The following is a 21430-nucleotide window of genomic DNA, read 5'->3' on the forward strand; positions in this document are numbered from 1 at the left end:
ACCCACCTATCCCATTTGGACCCCCACAACTATCTCTTTCAGTTTTTCAGATTCCATAATTGTAGCACAATTTACTATTTTAGCAGTTTTTTCGGGTCCTGAACTTCCGGAGCCGTTTTGAGGCCCTAAACGACAGTTTTTGGGAAATCTGGGAGAAACATGGGTCAATGGACTAATGTTGCTCTTCCAAAAGTTGTAATACTCAGATAGATCTTTCTAACAAGCTATTGTACGCGTCAAATGAAGATCGGGTGCCAAAGTTACGACCTCGGGAAGTTGATGTACCAACTTACCCAAAATGGGGCCCACAATTTGGCGTTTCATCTTCTAGGGTTAGGTTTTGGGGTGTTAAGGGTTTTCCATTATTTCTCAACAATAAATAGGCCTTCGAGCCTCATTGTAACACAGTTCAGAGGCATGTAGCCGCCACATCTCTTCTAAGAGAAAAGCTACCATCGCTAGCTGGTTTATTTCCATTGTTGTTTGTAAGCATATTTTAGTATTTTACATTAATGAAATGAAGTATTATTTCTGCTGCATCTATGTGTTTATGGTTATCTCTGTAATTTATTGTGTCCCTGTTTAAATCCAGATCAGTGGTATCAGAGCGGTCTGCTTTTTCTCTCTTTTTCTTTGCATGTCCCCAACGAGGTCGAGATATAAGGAGTTAGGGCTTGAATTGGTCGAACCTTTGCAAGACCAGCCTCGCAAATCTCGATGGCCTCCCATGGCGGATGAAAAGAAAGATGAGGGGGCAGGAGATCCTGTCAAAATCTTGCTCGAAAAAGCCCAGGAGCGGCAAAGGAACGCGATGATGGATAACTTTGCGCAGATCCTTCAGCGACTACCCAGAGGCGACGCATCAGCTTCCAATAACTACTCTGGAAATGCCACACCGTTTAAGGTACAAGTTAATTTTGAAATCCCCATCTTTGAGGGTCAAATAGACGCAGATGCCATAGATAAATGATTAAATCTGCTAGATGGATATTTTTCTGTTGATGAATTTTCTAGTTGGGAAAAGATTGTTTTTGCTCTTCTCAAAGCAGCCCCCCACATCAAGGACTGGTGGGAAACCTACTGCGAACAAAAGAATGAAAGTACGAGCTTACTATTTTTAGCCGCACCCACTTGGGATTCATTCCGGGATGCCGTCAAGGAGCAGTAATACCCTATCAAAAGCTATGAGGACAAATAAATCAAATGGACCACACTGCGGCAGGGAAAGGACCAATATGTGCCAGAGTTCACAAATATTTTTCATACCCTTTGCACACAGTTGGGTATCAAGGATTCTGAGCTGTATTTGGTACTCAAATACCGTGGCTGCCTACGCAGGTACATCCAAGAAGAGATGGAGTTCCTGAAAATCTCCTCGCTTGGCACGGCGTACCGATACGCTGTCAAAATCGAGCAGAAGTTCAAACAGAAGAAGAGAGAGTTTGGATCTACAAATTTGAAGACCAAAGGACAAAGCCAAGGCAGGGTGACCTAAGACAACCCGTCGAAGCCACAAGAAAAGAACAACACCACAAAGTCAAATAAGGACACAGGAAAGTGGTGCGAGTTCCACAAGAGCGCCACTCACAACACAAGTGAGTGTCGGACCAAGCAGTCGCTGGTGGCTGAGTTGAAGGATTCAGAATCAAATGCATGTTCCGACCCTAAGTCAGAACTCGACAAGGGGAATGGAAAAGAGAAGCAGATCATTGATGCAGAGCCTAGTGTCACTATTGCCACCGCAAGGATCCAGAAGAATGAGCCCGAAGATCGAGAGGAGGGAGAGCATCTTTTCCACTCACAGATGTGGGTGAAGGGTTTGCCACTTCAATCCATTGTCAACAGTGGTAGCCAAAAGAACCTCATTTCAGCAAAGGTCGTAAAGCGGTTGGGCCTACCGACTACACCACACCCATAACTGTACAGTATCGGGTGGCTTCATGAAGGACGAGATCTCAAAGTTCGTCAGCAGTGCTGCCTTCCCTATAGCATCAAGCCCTTCACAGACGAGGTATTGTGTGATGTCACAGACGAGGTCTTAATTGTTTCAACTTTATTTTGTTGGCAAACCAAACATTCCGCCACAAAATTTTGAATATCTGATTTAAGGCCATCCCAAAAAAATTCCTTCTTAACCCTGTGGTAAGCTTTTAAAAATCCCGAGTGCCCTCCTTAGGGAGAGGTGTGCAATTCCAAAAGAATCTTTTGTTTTAGTTTGGATTTATTGCATCGCTGGTGGCTGAGTTGAAGGATTCAGAATCAAATGCATGTTCCGACCCTAAGTCAGAACTCGACAAGGGGAATGGCAAAGAGAAGCAGATCATTGATGCAGAGCCTAGTGTCACTATTGCCACCGCAAGGATCCAGAAGAATGAGCCCGAAGATCCAGAGGAGGGAGAGCATCTTTTCCACTCACAGATGTGGGTGAAGGGTTTGCCGCTTCAATCCATTGTCAACAGTGGTAGCCAAAAGAACCTCATTTCAGCAAAGGTCGTAAAGCGGTTGGGCCTACCGACTACACCACACCCGTAACCGTACAGTATCGGGTGGCTTCATGAAGGACGAGATCTCAAAGTTCGTCAGTAGTGCTGCCTTCCCTATAGCATCAAGCCCTTCACAGACGAGGTATTGTGTGATGTCACAGACGAGGTCTTAATTGTTTCAACTTTATTTTGTTGGCAAACCAAACATTCCGCCACAAACTTTTGAATATCTGATTTAAGGCCATCCCAAAAAAATTCCTTCTTAACCCTGTGGTAAGCTTTTAAAAATCCCGAGTGCCCTCCTTAGGGAGAGGTGTGCAATTCCAAAATAATCTTTTGTTTTAGTTTGGATTTATTGCATAGGTATAAGCGATCTTTGTACCATAACGAATCATTTTTCCAGCTAAATGTATCAGACGTACTGGGATATTGTTGTAGATTTTGAATAAGTGCCCACACTTCTTCGTCATTCTTCCCTTTATCCCTTGCTTCATTTATTAAATCTGGTTGGATAATAGAAATGGAGCAAACAAATTCCTCCACATCCTCATCCTTTCTTGAGAGTGCATCTGCCACAACATTTTGCTTCCCTTTTTTGTACATGATTTCAAAGTCATAACCCAACATCTTTGTGACCCATTTTTTCTACTTTTGTGAAGATAATATTTGTTCTCAAAAGTATTTAAGGCTACCATGATCCATTTTTACCTTGAAGTGTCTTCCCATTAGGTAGGGTTTCCATTTCTTAAGTGCATGTAGTATTGCCAACGTTTGCTTCTCATAAATAGATTTGTGTAAATAATTACCTTTGTTTGAATGACTTTCGAAAGCAATGGGTCTTTCTTCTTGCATTAAAACAACACATATCCCATTTCCCGAGGCATCACATTCCATAATAAAGGTTTTTGTGAAGTCCGACATAGCTAAGACCGGTGCTTGACACATTGCCTCTTTAATATGTTCAAAGGCTTTCATTGCTTCTAGAGTCCATGAATGCATCTTTCTTCAATAATGTTGTTAGAGGTGTTGCTATTCTCCAATAATTCTTAACATACTTGTGATAATACCCTGTCAACTCGAGAAATCCTCGTAGATGCTTTATGGATGTGGGTATTTTCGATTCCTTAATGGCTTTAATTTTTCTAGGATCTACATTAACACCTTCATGAGATACAATATGACCCATATATTCCACCTATTGTACTCCAAAGAAACATTTGGAGCTTTTTGCATATAATTGTGTCTCCTCCAATAGTTTGAGTACCCTCTCAACATGTTGAACATGATCCTTCCAGGACTTGCTATAGATTAGTATATCATAAAAAATACGAATGCAAATTTTCTAAAGAAGGTATTTGAAAATGGAATTCATCAAACCTTTAAATGTAGAAGGTGCATTGGTAAGGCCAAAAGGCATGACCAAAAATTCATAATGACCCTCATGAGTTCTAAATGTTGTTTTCGGAATATCTTCAGTCTTCATTCTGATTTGAAGATATCCTGAATGAATATCCAACTTGGTGAAGTAAATTGATGCTTGCAATTCATCCAATAATTCATCAATAACAGGAATGGGAAATTTATCTTTAATAGTGAGCTTGTTAAGCTCCCTATAATCTGGACACATGTGCCATGACCCATCCTTCTTATGCAACAATACTACTGGAGCAGAGAAAGAACTTTGACTAGGTTGAATTATACCAACCTCTAGCATTTCTGCAACCATACGTTCAATTTCACTCTTTTGGGCATAGGGATATCTGTAAGGCCTGATTTTTCGAGGAACACTTCCTGGAATCAAATTAATAGCATTATCATGATCAAGAATAGGTGGGAGGCCTTTGGGAGTCTCAAATACCTTGGAATGTGTTATGAAACTAGCTCACAAAAGGATAGAAAAGATAGATGAACGCCTTAGAAATAAGCCTCTTCGTGGGGGCAACCTCCTTTACATTACACAAATGAACAATTCTTGGATGATACAAATGAAAAGACCTCCTTTCTATATATAGGAGTCTAAGGGGTCATAATATAATCAGAGCTGACATAACAATAATAATGTAAGGGCACAATAATAACAATAGTGGGCTTCTACGGGGCACAATAGTAACAATATGGGCACTACATGGGTACATCAATATAATAAGGGGGTTGTACTAATAACATTAAGGGGTTACACTAGTAGTATAGGGGCCTAATAGAATGGTTGTCCAATACTTTTTGGAGATATGGAGAAATAGATGATTTCGATGTGGGAACCTCTAGCGAACATAATTGTGCAATTACGCCTTGTTATTCTTTCTTTAGAAGCTTTGTCATTTTGTTAGATCTGGTTATATTTCCCGGTTTCCCTGTGATACCCCTTAATTCAACTTCCTTTCATTCCGAAGAAAATTTCATGAAAAGTTCTTGAAAATTAAAAGCTATTGTACCCAATAATTGTAGCCATTGGAATCCTAGTACAACATCAACACCACCCATTGGAATGGAAACCAATAGTGGTCTATTCAATACATATTCTCCCATGGATAGCTTGATATTATGGCACTTTCCAGAGAAATTTATGGTTCCTCCACTTGCAACCATCACTTGACACTCTAGTGCTAGATATAGGAAGCAATTCAATTCCTTACTTATCTTACAATGAATAAAATTATGGGTACTTCCCGAGTCAATCAACAATATTAACTTTTTCTTCTTGATATGTCATTAAATCTTGATAGTTTGAGGAGTGGTAATTCTGGCCAATGCATTATAATATATGGTTGGATTAATTTATTCTTTCTCTAGGGTTTGTTCTTGGTGTATATCCTCTTCTTTTGACGTTTCCTGTTCCTTTTCTTCCCCCTCTTCACAATCTATGTAAAATAATTTCTTCTTAGCACACTTATGACCTTTAGTGTATTTTCTATCACAACTATAACAAAGCCCTTTTTCTCTTTTTTCTTCCAATTGTTGTGGTGTCAAACTTGTAGGTTGTGGAAGGCTAGGAGAAAAAACACTTCCATCTTTATAGTTGTGAGTGGTAGGCTTCCTTGTTGCCATAATTTTGCTTTCCATTTTTCTTACCAACCTGGATGCCTTCTCTAATGAATCGAGTTCCAAAAGGTGAACCTCATGTTGGATTTTATCCTTTAAAGTCCCTATGAACACATCAATCCTATGCTCCTCTGGAATATCTTTTACCCTTATATTCAATTTTTGGAAGTCCTAAATGTGCTTCATCATTGAACCCTTTTGTTTGAGATGTATTAATTGGCTAAATAAAGTGTTGCTTTTTGTATCCTCATAATGTGCTATCATTTCTTCTGTAAAAATTGCCCAAGTGACAATTTGTTTATGAGAGAAAATCCATCGATACCATACAAATTGATTTGGTTCCAAATATAAAGACTACAATGCGTACCTTTTGTGTGTTTTTCACATTATGGAGATAGAAATATTGTTCCATATGTAGTATCCATGTTACATGATCCTTGCCATCAAACTTCTTCATATCGATCTTTGGAACATGGTGGGTCTTTGTTCCAACGTTAGAGTCTATGAAATCATGATTAACATTTCTTATGTTCTCATCATGAGTTTTCTCTACTACCTTTTCGCCACTAAGAAGCCTTTCTTGTAGCAACTTCGTCAAACCTTCCTTCAAACCTTCCACGTCTTTCTTCAAATATTCAATGTTGTAATTCTTCGAATCATGATTAACATTTCTTTTTTTCTCATTATTAGTTTCCTCTACTACCTTTTTGTCATTAGGAAGCCTTTCTTGTAGCAACTTTGTCAAACCTTCCTTCCAACCTTCCATGTCTTTCTTCCAATATTCAATGTTGTCTTTCATACCATCTATCTTAGCTTCCACACCTTTCTTTAAACCATCCATCTTAGCTTCTGTTACTTTTTGTGAGAGTGAAATTTGTTGCACTTGGTCTTGTAATTTAGATATATCATGTTGCATTTCTTCCTCTTCTTCATGAGTCATGTTAGAGATTTTAGGTTGCTTACTAGGTGTTTCCATTTTCTTTCTTCGGGGCATCAATTAATGATAATAATGCTTTACTGTGCCCTTTTAATTCCTTCAAACTATTTTTTCAAACCAAACTTATGCAAAATTTAAAAAAAAGCTACACACCTTTTTTCACTTTATGGGAGCTCGATATTGAATCTACTGTATCTCTGTAATTTTGGATCTCCAAGGTCTAAAATTACATCTTGCAGTAGCCCTTAGAGTCCTCTTTCTAACCCTACAAGTCTGACCAAGATTGGATTCTCCAAGGAAGAGTTATGCCAAATCTCCCACAATGACTTGATTATAGGTTGGTTCAGTAGAGCGAACTTGTAAGAAGTGCCAAGTGTCACTCTTTCGACCTTAGGACCTAAAACTGATAAAAAAAACTACAGGCCATCCTTTCTCTGTAACTTCTTACGAAATTTCAATATGATGCTCAGAAAAATAGTTATGATGATTTTCCCGAGGTCACCTATTTGAGATATAATTCGCGATATTGCAAAAACCCTAACTTCCTTGGATCATATCTCCAAAAATATAGCGAGAAAAGATCTGAAATTCGGTCCAGGTTCAGAGAAATTTTGGCTCAAATGAGTTTTTTTTAGCTTTTGAAACGTCATAGAAAAAAAGTTATAGAGAAAATGCCACAATGAATTTTTTATAGCAGTGAAACCCTAGAATCCAAAGCTCTGATACCAAATGTTATGCAACCAGCTCACAAAATAGAAGAAAAGATAGATCAATGCCTTCAAAATTAGCCTCTTCGAGGGAGAAACCTCCTTTACATTACACAAATGAACAATTATTATATGATACATATAAAAAAACCTCCTTTTTATATATAGGAGTATAACGGGTCACAATATAATCAAAGCCGACATAACAATAATAATATAAGGGCACAACAATAACAATAGTGGGCTTCTATGGGGCACAATAATAACAATATGGGGACAATAGGGGAACAAAAATAACAATAAGAGCCACAATGACAATAGAAATGGGGGAATCACTAGTATTATAGGGACCTAATAGTTGGAGCTTTGGAAGTCCAAGTCGGTGCTTGGAAAATATAGGTTGGAGCCTGGGAGATTAAAGATTGGTGTCTTCATCTAGGGTTGGAGGCATACATATATTGTACTTGATTTATTGTAAGGAATAAATTAATAAAAGAATTTATTCTTATTGTTCATTTTATGCTCTAAATATAAGTGATCTAACTGGTAAAAGTAACAATTGAAAATAAATACTGATTCACCCCCCCTCAGTATTTCCAACAGGATATATATATTACACGATCTTTGAAGACCATATGCTCCCTTATGTTTTGAGTTTTTTAAAAGGGGACATATTGTATATGGAAATATAGTTGATGATGTTTTGAAGACATCACCACTAAAGTTATTACAAATACATCAATTATTTTTGTGCAAACTTTGAATTTTTTTAGGCCAAATCAATTTTTTATGATGCATTCACTAATTTCTATTGTGGGAGTGGTTCTCACTGGCAAGGTGAACTATCTAGAGTGGTCCCGGAAGATAAAACAAACTCTCATTTTGAATGAGTTGTGGAAAGGAGTCCATGAAGGTGTAGGAGAAAATGCACTTGAAAATCCCACTTAAGATAAGGAGCTTTCACTTTGGGAAAACAAGAACAACAAGGCCTATTCCTTGCTTGCAACATCTGTAAATGAAGAGATGAGTCACCATATTTCACCATTTTCAAATGAATTTTAAGCTTTAACAAAATTGAAGGAATTTTATGACTCACACTCTGAACTTGAATTTTTTTAATTGATGATTAAGTTCTTTAGTTTTGAGGTGAAAAATGATGACCTTCTTGCCTTAACATCATAAGTAAGATCAATTATGCATGATATAAAAGCCATCGGTGTTGAGATATATATTCCTCTCATAGCTTATGTCAAGGCACTATATCCCACCTATTCACATTATCTTGATTCATTGAAAGAAAGTGGAAACCTTAAGGAGATTACCTTTGATTCCCTTGAAAATAAGTTTGTTGAGAGAGAGAAGGATTTTGGGAAGAAGACAAATCCTCAGTCTATTGAAGAAGTTGTATGCCTTGCAAAAAAGGAGAAGAATCACACACAAGATTCTAGAGGAATAGGTGGCCAAAGAGGAAGAGGAAGAAGGAATTTATAGAGGCAGGGAGGGCAGACTATTCCAAGCAGAAAAGTCTGATCTTCATTACATACGATGCAATAGAGATGGAGATGATTCTTCCACTTGTAAGTTTCTTTGGGATCGAATTGAATAGGAAAGAAATGAAGGGAAAGGTCAAACAACTAACAAAGGGAAAGGCAATGCACCTAAGTCCGCTCATTATGTTGTGGTACATTGCAACATTGGAGTAACTGAAGGTTTATTCAATGCTTCACTTGCTTCATGGAAATATGAGTGGTTGCTTGATTCATAAGCAACTTTCCACATGAATTTTAGGAGATATTACATTGAAGAATTCACTAACAATGTTGATGGAGCATATATTTCGTAGATAAGTCAAAACTAAAGCCATCAGAGCTTGGCACCATCAGGCTCAAACTGCCTAGCCTTCCAAAATTTCTTCTACATGATTTTCTATATCTCTCGGAGCTGAGGAGAAACTTGTTGTCTTTGGTCCACATTCGCCAGCAAGGACACTCCATTCATATGTTTTATGGGAAATTTGAGATCATAAAGCATTAGATAACTCACTTGTCATGACGGGGATAAAATAAGGAAGACTTATGAAGCTGCAAGGTACCTCTACTTGCACACAAAACTTTTCATACAATTATCACCATGATGAATGTACATTTCCATCAAATCTTTAATGGTATGCTATATTTGGACACTTGAACTATGACAACCTTCATTTATTGAAGAAAAATGGTGTTACTGGTTTGCCTACAATTCCTAGGAAACTTAAGCAATGTGATGCTTGTATTCTAGGAAAGCACAACAAACAATATTTTCATGATTCTCATTCTAGAGCACATAGAAAAATTGAACTCATTCATTCATATTTATGTGGCCCAATGCTTGTTCCTTTTGCAAATGGTAATAAATATATGATGACATTTATTGATGACTACACTAGAATGTGTTGGGTTTATTTATTGAAGAAAAAATCTGATGCTTTTCAAACATTCAAGAACTTTCATGCATGGATTGAAAATGATGCACAATCTCATATTGGCTCTATTTTCATTGATAATGGAAAATAATACACTTCAAATGAATTTGAAAACTATCTTCGCCACATGGGATCAAACATCAAACAACCGTGCCTTATAATCCCAACCAAAATTGAGTAGTTGAAAGAATGAACAGGACAATCTTAAATATGGTACATTCCATGTTGTTTTTCAAGAATGTTAAATTGATGTTTTGGACTGATGCAGTTCTATTTGTTGTGTATATAAATAATAGTTTTCCATCTAATTCTATAAAAAACAAGACTTCCTATGAAATGTGGTAGGCCACATTCCTTTGGTGAGGCATCTCAGGATCTTTGGTTCCACCTATTATGGTTTGATACCCAAGGAATAGAGAAACAAACTTGGTGCAATGAGTCACAAGCGTATATTCTTGGGGTACTCAAATACTTCCAAAGCATAACGTTTCTATGATGAAGTGAACAAGAAGTTTATAATATCTAGAGATGTGATGTTTCTTGAATCTTCTAAGACTGACAATGTTGTTGAGCAACAACTTGATCGCTTGGATAGATTCAGACATGCAAAATATTTTGAAGAATTTGATAATGAGATTCCACATATTGAAGGGGGGGATTCCTATACTAGATCAATATGTGGATTCTTCTTTTGAGGCACTCTCTCTCCCACATGACGCTCCAACCACTGATGACACTTTGAGTGATGTGATAGACAGAATTGGGCGAATAAACGTTGATTCAGCCCCAACTCATTCCACTGAGTAGCTTGGGCCATATGAGAAAGGTCCTCCAAAATGGCTGACAAAGACACTCAAAAGTGTTCGTCTTGATGAGGTTGGAAAGACAAGAACAAGATGCTTAACCAGACAGAATGGAGGTGATGTAGACAATTCTAATTCATCGGTTGATATGGATGTTACTTATGATTGTTAATTGAATTTGCCTACAGATTTTGAACCAAATTCCATTAAATAATCCACTTCTCATGATGAAGGGAAGGAAAAGATGCAAAAATAATATGACGCCTTGATAAAGAATGACACCTAGAAGCTAGTTGATCCTCCATTGGGAAGCAAACCAATAGGCTACAATTGGGTCTACAAGAACAAGTATAAAGCTAGTGGCTCACTTGACAGGCATAAAGCTAGGCTTGTGGAAAAAGGTTTTACACAGAACGAAGGGGTCGATTATGAGGAGAATTCCTCCCCCCCACAATGAAATGGGCCATCATCTAAACACTCTTTTCCTTGGTAGCATAAAACGGTTGGAAAGTCCTTCAAATAGATGCAAACATTGCTTTCTTAAAAGGAGATATGAAAGAGAATGTTTTTATGTCCCAATCAGAAGTATTTTTTGTGAAGGGCCAAGAACATAAAATATGCAAGCTTGTAACATCCTTGTATGGCCTCAACCAAGCTCCGCGAGTCTCGTATGAGAAGTTAACTAAGCATCTTCTAAAACTCAACTTCAAACATTATACTCTTGATGATGCAACTTTGTTTGTCAAGAAAGTTGGCAAAACAATTGTATATCTTGTGGTGTATGTAGATGATGTTTTTTTGATAGGGAACAATGAAAGTTACATTGCATCCATAAAGAAGGAATTGAGTAAAGGATTTGAAATGACAGACTTGGGCTATGTTCACTACTATCTTAGTATTGAAGTAACTCAACATACGAAGTTTATATTCCTCTATCAAAATAAGTACATTCACGATCTGTTGAACAATTTTGGCATGGATGAGTACAATACTTTGACTACTCTAATGGAATAGGACTTAAAGCTCACATCCATTGTAGGAAAAGAATTTTAGGATGCAACAAAGTATAGACAACTTGTAGGAAGTCTCAACTACCTGACTACCACTAGACCAGACATTTGTTTAGTTGTTGGAATCCTCTCCAGGTTTATGAAAAAACCTTGTCAGGGACATTGGTCTACTGCAAAAATAGTTCTAAAGTACTTGAAGAGAACTCAATACTTTGGACTTAAGTATACACAAGTGGGCGACTTCAGCTTGATTGGATACTTTGATTCAAACTTCGATGGAGATAAAGAAACTGGGGTATCTAGTTTAGGTTATGTTATGAGTCTTGGATCAGGATGTCTCCTAGAGGTCACACAAACAATTAGTTCCAATATATTCCACAACTGAGGCAGAATATGTGGCAACAACTAAAGAAAAAAATTAAATTGAGTGGCTCAGGAAAATTATGGAAGATTTGCAGGAGAAGCAAGCGCATTCAACTCCTCTAATGATGTACACCATTTCTGCAATAAAGTTGGCCAATAACCTTAAGTTCCACGATCGAATGAAGCACATCAATACAAAATACCATGTGTTTCGACATCCTGTTGAGGCCAAGACAATCCACCTACGCCATTGTTACACAAATGAGCAAATTTCAAACATATTCACCAAAGTTCTTGGAAGAGAAAAGTTTAAATGCTTTAGCATGATGCTTGGACTCACCAACATACCTTCAGATTGAGGGGGGGGGGGGGATTTTGACACCTAATCTTTGGGATTAGGTAAATCCATGTAAATAGTGTAAATAGGAAAATAAATGGAATTGGAAGACGATGAGACATTGGGAGATGAAATCCAATAGTCTCCCTCTCCATGTATATATTCATGTTTCATGTTAAGGCAAAAACACAATTCACTTTGAGGAGTTACCTCCTGGTCTAACAAATTTGTCTTCCTTCCTTGATGTAGATTCTATATGCTTTTGAAGAAAGACGATAGCCAACAAATATCCCTTTAATGCTTGTAGAATCTAGTTTCTTTCGCTTGTCCTTTGGAACATGGATGTATGCGGGACACCTAAAGATTTGAAGATGGTCCACACATGGCTTCTTCCCTATGAATGCTTCTTCATGTGTCATATTTTCAAGGATTTTATGAGGACTTCTATTTTGTATATATATTGTTGTCATAGATGATTCTCCCCATAGAAACTTTGGTGGATCTTGATCAAATATCATAGTTCATATACATTCTTCAATTGTTCTATTTTTCCTTTCTACAACTCCATTCTGTTCAGGATTGTAGGGAACAATGAGCTCCCTCTTAATACCTGCTTATTTACAATATGCAATTACTTCTTTTGAAGTGTATTCCCCACCATTTCCGGATCTTAAAGTATTTATCTTTCTTTCGATTAAGGTCTCCAATTCAGATCTAAACTCCTTGAAATTTTCAAATACTTCGTCCTTTGTCTTGAGAAGCTAGAGCCATGTCTTTCTAGAATGATCATCAATGAAGGTCAGATAATAAATATGGTCTCCAAGATATTTCTTAGACATAGGGAAACACACAATGGAATGAATGGGGTCTAATATTTCCTTAGACGTAGTATCATTTCTTGTAAAAGGATTCCTTGTATTCTTTCCCAAAGCACACCCCTTACATACTCCTTCACGATCTTCCTTGATATTAGGGATGCCATTTACCATTTTATTGAGAGAGGGAATGTTATTGTAATGTATACTCCCATATATTATATGCCATAGTTCGATAGGATTGATTTCCATGTGAACTAGGGCTTGAGGAGATGGTGTTATAACTCTATATAGTCTTCCTTCAAAAACTCCAATAACCTTTGCTTGTTCAATGCTTGAATCCTTTCCCCAAACCAAAACTTTACCATCTACAAAGGCAACCCTATCTCTTTTATCTTCTAAACAAGAAACTAAAAGTATTCAAACCTAGAATGTAGAGTATATTGTTGAGGTGTAGCTTTGCTTCACTTTTTAGCTTCAATGATGTAGATCCAAGGCCCTTGACTACATAACTGTTGTTGTATCCTAGCTCCACTACATGAGATGAATGTTCTTTTGATAGAGTATGAATTTGTCCACTTTCTCCTGTCATATGTCTTGATGCTCCACTATCAAATATTCATGCATTGTCATCATCAAGAGTACCTATAAGTGCAGTGACGAACCCTTCTCTTTTGACTTTTTTAGATAAGTTGTAAGTGATCTCCAACCTTCTTCATCCTTAGCTCAGATACCATGTTGAGAAATCAATACTAGTAGGAATTAGGGTTTTGATTCCTCTTCTTGATAATTACTTTTGAATTATGTTGGCTTATTTTAATTATTTATTAAATTATGTTTCATCAAGAAATTACCAAATTATATGTGTATTTATATCACAAAAACAAGAGACATGAGATGTAGGCGGACAACCAAGGCAAAACCTCTATGAGGGGAGAACATAGTTAGAACTCTTCCTTTAGTAGATTTAAAGACATGACGATATGATCCAAGACACTTTGAACTAGACACATACTTCCTCCAATCACCAAGTCAAACCTTCCTTATTTTCCAAATGACAACTTCCTAGTAGCAACTTCAAATTATAATTTCAACCTTGCAGCAGTAGAATTTCGGCCTCCCCTGCAACAAAACTTCGACCTGTAGTAAAATTCAAATTTTTGGCCCCAACAAATGTCCAGTAACTTCGCATGTGAGAGAGAGAGATAGCCAAAAACTTCACTTAGGTTGTTCCTTACAATATTCTTCCTTCTCTAGTAACTTCACACTTTTTCTGCCTCTCTTTCTTGTGTATCAAACTTGTTGAGTGAGTGATGCAAATGGATCAAATTGCCTCTCTATATATAGCCTTTTTTGTGGGTTGAATTGCCCTAATGTAGGTCGACTTCATCAGGATAGGGCCGACTTGGTGTGGAGGTGTCAAATGACCTATTTGACTAAAAAATAATTATTTTTACATGATACAAAAGCCCAAGAAGGGTCTAATAAAATTAACAATGACTCTGTAGACTCAATATAAAACCTAGAAGCCTACAATGTAAGCTTTGACCTAAAAATGATGACCCAAGCATGAAACCCATGCTTTAACAAGTCTTTTTTATCAATAATAAATTTCTTTTGACAAATATATTACATTATACAATTATGAAGAGTGAACCTAGTTACATTCTTCAACATTTTGTTGTATATAATTGCATTTTCAAACTTTTTCATCATTTACATATTACATTCCCCCATAACATTATAATATCATTAGAAAATACTTAGAGAGAACAATAGACATCAACAATGCAGTCGAATACTAAGGAACAATAGAAGAAAAGCATGCACAATAGAGACACCAGGATTTAGGTGAGAGACCAGGGAAAAACCCCATAAGGGGGAAAACCCAACCAAATTATTTTTCTATTAGATATTCATCAAATGTTCAGTTGAGATACAATGTATAAATAAAAATTAGATACACCAATCACATTATGCCTCCTAGGGCCAACGAAGTCAATTCACAATTACTTTTGTGAACTGAACAATCTAACCTTTGATAATAAAACAAGTCCAAGAGATCTATTATCATATCAATGTCTAAAGTAAAATCCTCCATGTCGATGCAATAAAGTGTAATCATTATTGTCATGTATCATAAGAGTAAGGTCACTATCATGATAAGAGCATGGTCACTGTCACTCCCACTGTTAGTCATCAACAAGGTCCTTTTCACGACCACATCAACAAGGTCCTTGTCACGGCCATTGTCAGTGATAAAATTCCTTGTTATGTAATGAGGTCACTGACATAGTCAATATATTATCAGAAGAATCCAAATCACTGTCATATAAGTATCTCCAAGTCATTATCTTATAATGTATCCAAGTCACTATCATACGTACCATTGTCTCACTTTTTTATAGATTACAGTTTCACGACAAGGGTCACATACATCACATGTAGACAAAGTGCATACCATAGAAATATAGAGTGAGCCTCAACGAGCCATGGAAGTAACAAGGCAAGTCTCAGAAAAAAGAGCTTCAAATAATATGAACCATAATAGTTAACTGAGCCACTGATAATATATGAGAGCCTATGAGGCATTCCGAGGCATATAACATGTTGCAAGCCTTAAAAAATTGCGAGCCATTGTAGTGACAAATGCGAGCCACTATAATAAAAAACATGAGCTATAGAGAAGAGCCACTTGTAAGGTAGAATGTGATGCCATTATAATGAGGAATGAGAGTCAATTGATGCCATTGTAAAAAGGAATGTGAGCCATTGCAACGTAGAATGCGATGCCACTATAACAAGGAATGTGTAGAGCGTGAAGCCACTGTAACGCAAAGTGTGAGCCAATTGATGCCAGGAAAACGTGGAGTGTGATGCCATTGTAACAAGAAATGCGTAGAATACTATGCCACTATAACGAGGAATACGAGCCAATTGATGCCACTGTAACGTAGAGTGTGAGCCGATGTATATTAGATACGAGCCACTTAGATGCATATGTACCATACAGAGAAAGATAATGAATCACAAAAAATAGTCAATGAACCATATGAGCGTTTACAGAATACAAACCAAACAAACCTCAGAGATTAGTTAGTCATCCATATGATCCATTGCATAAATTAGTCAACGAAACATATGATCTTTCCATTTGGTGATGTGTGAATGAGTCTTCAAGGCTTGTTGTTTTTATACAATTTTATTAGGAGCCAGACGCCAACGTGGCATTTCATATTGGAGAGGATGAAAAGTATTTTAGAGGGAAACCTTAAATTCAATTTCTTTATTATTAAATATATTTTCCAAATCATTTATTTCCCAAATGTTATCAAATTAATAATATATTTCTCTTTTATCCAATTGAATTTTCCTTTTGACCAATATAAATCTTGTTTAGGGCAATACAGGCTTTCCTTGGGCCTTTTGGTTCTCCTTGGGTAGTATGGTTTCTCATGGGAATCCTATGACATAGTTGTCCAAATTTCGTCTCGTCTCATCTCATCTTGCCTTATAGAAGACGAATTATCCACAACTGATGGTAGGAGAGATTGATTAGATCCTCCAAACCCTCCTCGTCTTCAGGTCAAGCTATATGACCTTAATCTCAGTTGAATAATAATGTCTTGATCTAAAGAAGAAGAATCATCATAGGGGAGCTCTGGCTTCCATGCTATATCCACAGACAATAGGGAAGATTAATCTTCCACACTATATATGTGATTGACAATAGGAGAGATATCACTCACCATGAGAGGTAAGGATCACAACCATCTTATTTTCCACTGATCTTCCCACCTTTACCCTCAAGAATCAAGTGGTAGAAAACCTTCATCCTATATCTTGGAGGTATATACGACTTACCACATTTGGTAAGGATTAGTTCATACCCAAGTCCTTCTCGCCCACTGGCCAGATGGGTGGAAATCCAAACAAGCTTAACCACATCTCATGGCCCTTGTTCATCATGACACAAGGTGACTTGTGGGTATACTCTGCAAAGTCTCATAGGGGGAGATACCCAACTTGCCATAAATGACAAGGATCACACACACCTTATAGTGAAAATATGAGAGGTACCCAACCTAGCACAAAGGGTAGGGATCACACACACATATTTCCCAGAGTTCGCTCAACCCAAGGAGATTTCTAGGTCAATTCCTATCCCTGGGAGCTCAAATAGGGGGCAAGAGGAAAGCTAAATGTTGTCGATGAGCTGTGACCCTTACCCAAGAGGGTCACATCCATCAGTCCAAGTCTCTCTCTAAAAACCAAGAACTTCCCTTTCAGTAAAAGATAGGTGGGAATGTCAGCTTATCAGTTGAAGCCTCATTGCTTCAATTCCACAACAAATCAAAGTCGAAGCCTCACTACTACCTCTACATAATATCCTGGATATAGTGATATCCAATATCAAAATTCTTGGACCGATCATAAAACACATGATTCTCTGAAAGAAGATCCCACATGCATGCTCAAACAACTTTCCAAAGAGACTTCTCAATCACACTACCTCATAGCTAGGCATACCAACAACAATTTTCCTTGTCTTAGCCATACTCAAAATAATAGAATTTTGTTTAGGCTCATCCAAGAATAAGCTGCAACAACACCCAGGTGCATTTTTTTTGTCAACAACATTTTCAGCCTTAGTCGACATCAACATATCCATCAATTTTTTGGCAATGTTTAGCCCATGATTAATAACTTCATACAAATATCTCAACATATGTTTAGTAACAACCCAATATACATATCCAGGAACTATATAACTCATGATGTAAAGCAAGGATCCATCCTCTTTCTGATCATAGGATCCATCAAATTTTAATCTGAAGAGGAGTCTCTCTCACCTACTTTAGTATATCATGTCAACTTATTTCCATTAACAAGTAAGTCCTCATCATCTCTCTATTACACTTCTAATCTTGAGTAGTCAATCATCAATGCTTAGAGCTCAACACCCTATGGCACTAAACACAGAGATGATCTGATCTTATCAAAAATAATTTGTTAGCACATATAAAACCAAACACCAAAGACATACCTTTAATATTGAAGAGAGGAGGGAGTTTGTATGATATGTCCAATCCATGCATGCTAGGTCCAGGGAAATAACTTGAGTCCTTATGAATCTCATCTCATGTGCCTCAAAGCCTTGAGGTAGCCTCTAGTATTCTCCTTCCTTAATTATATCATGAAGGAAGCCAACTTCACATACATCTAATAATCAACCAAGATCTCATCACGACCCTCTCTTGTTGAGAGCATATTCCTTATCCCAGTTTAGTATCATAGAAGCATCCAAATATGCCATATATTTGTCATTATGAATGTACCTTGTATGAAGGACATACAACTTCTCATCTTTACCTTATCTTAGAATATCTCATTGTTACATGATAATTTTCTCACTCTAAATTGGAATCCTCTTTAATCATAGATATCGACTTGGGAGACTGTAAGCCTTTTTTCGAGGTTTAGGATCTTGTTCATTGCCACTTTAATGAAGGGATGGCTCGACATCCTCCTTAATTTCAATAGAGAGGACTTGGTCCTTACATTTATTAGATGTACTTGTTGATCCCAAAAAAAGAGGAATAATAATAGTAGCAAAGTAAATAAAGAAGGTGTACTTGGTGATGAGGTAGGACCATCTTCCTTTTTAGATATGAGAGTGGCTTCTTCATTGTCCTGCACTAGCTCCCTCTTGGAGTTTACTCTTCCTGCACCATCCCCCTCTTGGAGCTTATATTTCCTTCACCAAATCACTCTTGGAGCTTACACTTCCCGTTGAAGAATGTAACTAGGTTCGGTTTTCATAAATGTATTTTAGTCATTATGTAATGTACTTATCAAAAGAATGAAAAATAATTTTTATTATTATTGCTACAATGAATTATTAAAGCATGGATTTAATGCTTGCGTCATCTTTTATTAGTCAAATTCTAGATTGTGGAGTCATATGATTTATATTGAGTCATTAGAGTCATTGTACTTTTTATGAGACCCTTCTTGGGCTTTTGAATCATGCAAAAAGGTTTATTATTGAGTCAAATAAGGTATTTGACACCTCCACACCAAGTCGGCCTCAAATTGGGCAATTCAACCTCACCTAAAGTCTATATATACAAGTAGTTCTAATTCATTTGGAGGCACCTTTCTCATAGGTTCAATATCCAAGTGAAGGAGGCAGAAAAAGTATAAATTCCAAGAAGAGAAGAAAAAGTGTTGGAAGGATCAAGATCGAAGGTTTTGGGCTATCTGTTTTTCTCTCTTATGCGACGTTATTAGGTCAATTGTTGGATCAAATTTTTATTACTGGAAGGGTCAAAATTATGAAAGTTTTGGGTCGAAGATTCTCCTGCTAAAAGGTTGAAATTTGGGATTTACTGGGTCGAAGTGTTGCTACTGCAAGATCGAAGATCTAGGTCGAAGTTGTTGGAAGGAGACGCTGACTTGGTGGTTGGAGGAGGTCTGTGTCTAGGTTGAAGAGTCTTGGATTATATCAATAAAACTATTGACAGAAGATATTTTGACTGGGTTTTCCACTAGATAAGGATTTTTCCCTGGAAGAGTACCTACACCTTCTGTCTCGTGTTTGTGTGATATTCATACACACATAATTTGGTAATTTCTTGATGAAAGATAATACAAAAAATAATTAAAAGAAGCCAACTTAATTCACAAGTAATTATCAAGAAAGAGAAATCTAACCCTAACTCTACTAGCATTGATTTCTCAACATGGTTTCAGAGCTAATGTCAATGAAGATTGAACATCACTCTGTTGGCTTGAAGAAAATGGTTACTCCCTTTATGACAAGTTATATGAGAATAGGATTCAATACTGCAGGAAGCTGGATCAAGAAGATCTTCTACCACTTATTCAACAAGGTCAAAAGTCAAGGGTTCTTGGTTGCACTTACATTTTCACTTAATGATGATAACACATGGATTATTGAAAATGGAGCATCGAGGCATATGACAGGGGAGAGTAAAGGACTTCACACTCTATCAAAGGAACCATCTTCTCATATAGTGGAATTGGGAGACAACAAAAGCTATGTTGTTAGAGGTATGGAATCAAATCTTTGAAGCTAGAGAATGGAGCTAAGCTACATCTCAATAATATACTATATGTTCCAGGTTTGAAAAATAATTTGTTTCAATTTATTTCTTAGAAGATAAAGGGGATAAAGTTTCTTTTGTTGATGGAAAGGTTTTGGTTTGGGAAAAATATTCAAGTATTGATAAAGCTAGGGTTCATGAAGGAAGCTCAAATAGAGTCATAACACCATCTCCTTAAGCTATACTTCATATGGAAATCAATCCCACTGAGTTAAAGTCAAAGTCCCCATTGTGGACTCCTAGGATTTATATTGAGTGATTAGAGTCATTATACATTTTATGAGACCCTTATTGGGCTTTTGAATAATGTAAGAAGGTTTATTATTGAGTCAAATAAGGTATTTGACACCTCCACACCAAGTCGGCCTCAAACTGGGCAATTCAACCTCACCGAAAGCCTATATAGACAATAATCAAATTCGTTTGGAGGCACCTCTCTCACAAGTTCAATATCCAAGTGAAGGAGGCAGAAAAAGTACGAAATTCCAAGAAGATAAGAAAAAGTGTTGGAAGGATCAAGGTTGAATTTTTTGGGCTATCTCTTTCTCTCTCTTATATCAAGTTATTAGGTAAATTGCTGGATTAAAGTTTTATTGCTGGAAGGGTCGAAATTATGAAAGTGTTGCGTCGAAGATTCTCCTGCTAGATGGTTGAAATTTTTTATTTACTGGGTTGAAGTGCTACTGCTGCAAGGTCGAAGATATAGGTTGAAGTTGTTGGAAGGAGAGGCTAACTTGGTGGTTGTAGGAGGTCTATCTCTAGGTTGAAGAGTCTTGGATTATCTTAAGAAAACTATTGAAGGAAGATATTTTGACTGGGTTTTCACCTAGATAGGGGTTTTTCCTTGGTAGAGTGCCTACATCTTGTGTCTCGTGTTTTTGTGATCTTCATACACACATAATTTGGTAATTTCTTGATGAAAAATAATATAAAAAAGAAGTAAAATAAGCCAACTTAATTCACAAGTAATTATCAAGAAAGAGAAATCTAACCCTAACACTACTAGCATTGATTTCTCAACATGGTTTCAGAGCTAACGTCAAGGAGGATTGACGATCACTCTGTTGGCGTGAAGGAAATGGTTACTCCCTCTATGATAAGTTATATGATAATAGGATTCAATACTATAGGAATTTGGATCAAGGAGATCTTCTACTTCAACAAGGTCAAAAGTCAAGGGTTATTGGTTGCACTTACAGGTTCACTTAATGATGATAATGCATGGATTATTGGCAATGGAGCATCAAGGCATATGATAGGGGAGAGTAAACAACTTCACACTCTATCGAGGGAACCATCTTCTCATATAGTGGAATTGGGAGACAACAAAAGATATGTTGTA

Source organism: Pinus tabuliformis, chromosome 2_1, assembly GCF_031772625.1.
Source record: "Pinus tabuliformis cultivar Carrire ecotype Pingquan chromosome 2_1, CPIR1, whole genome shotgun sequence".
Lineage (NCBI taxonomy): Eukaryota > Viridiplantae > Streptophyta > Pinopsida > Pinales > Pinaceae > Pinus > Pinus tabuliformis.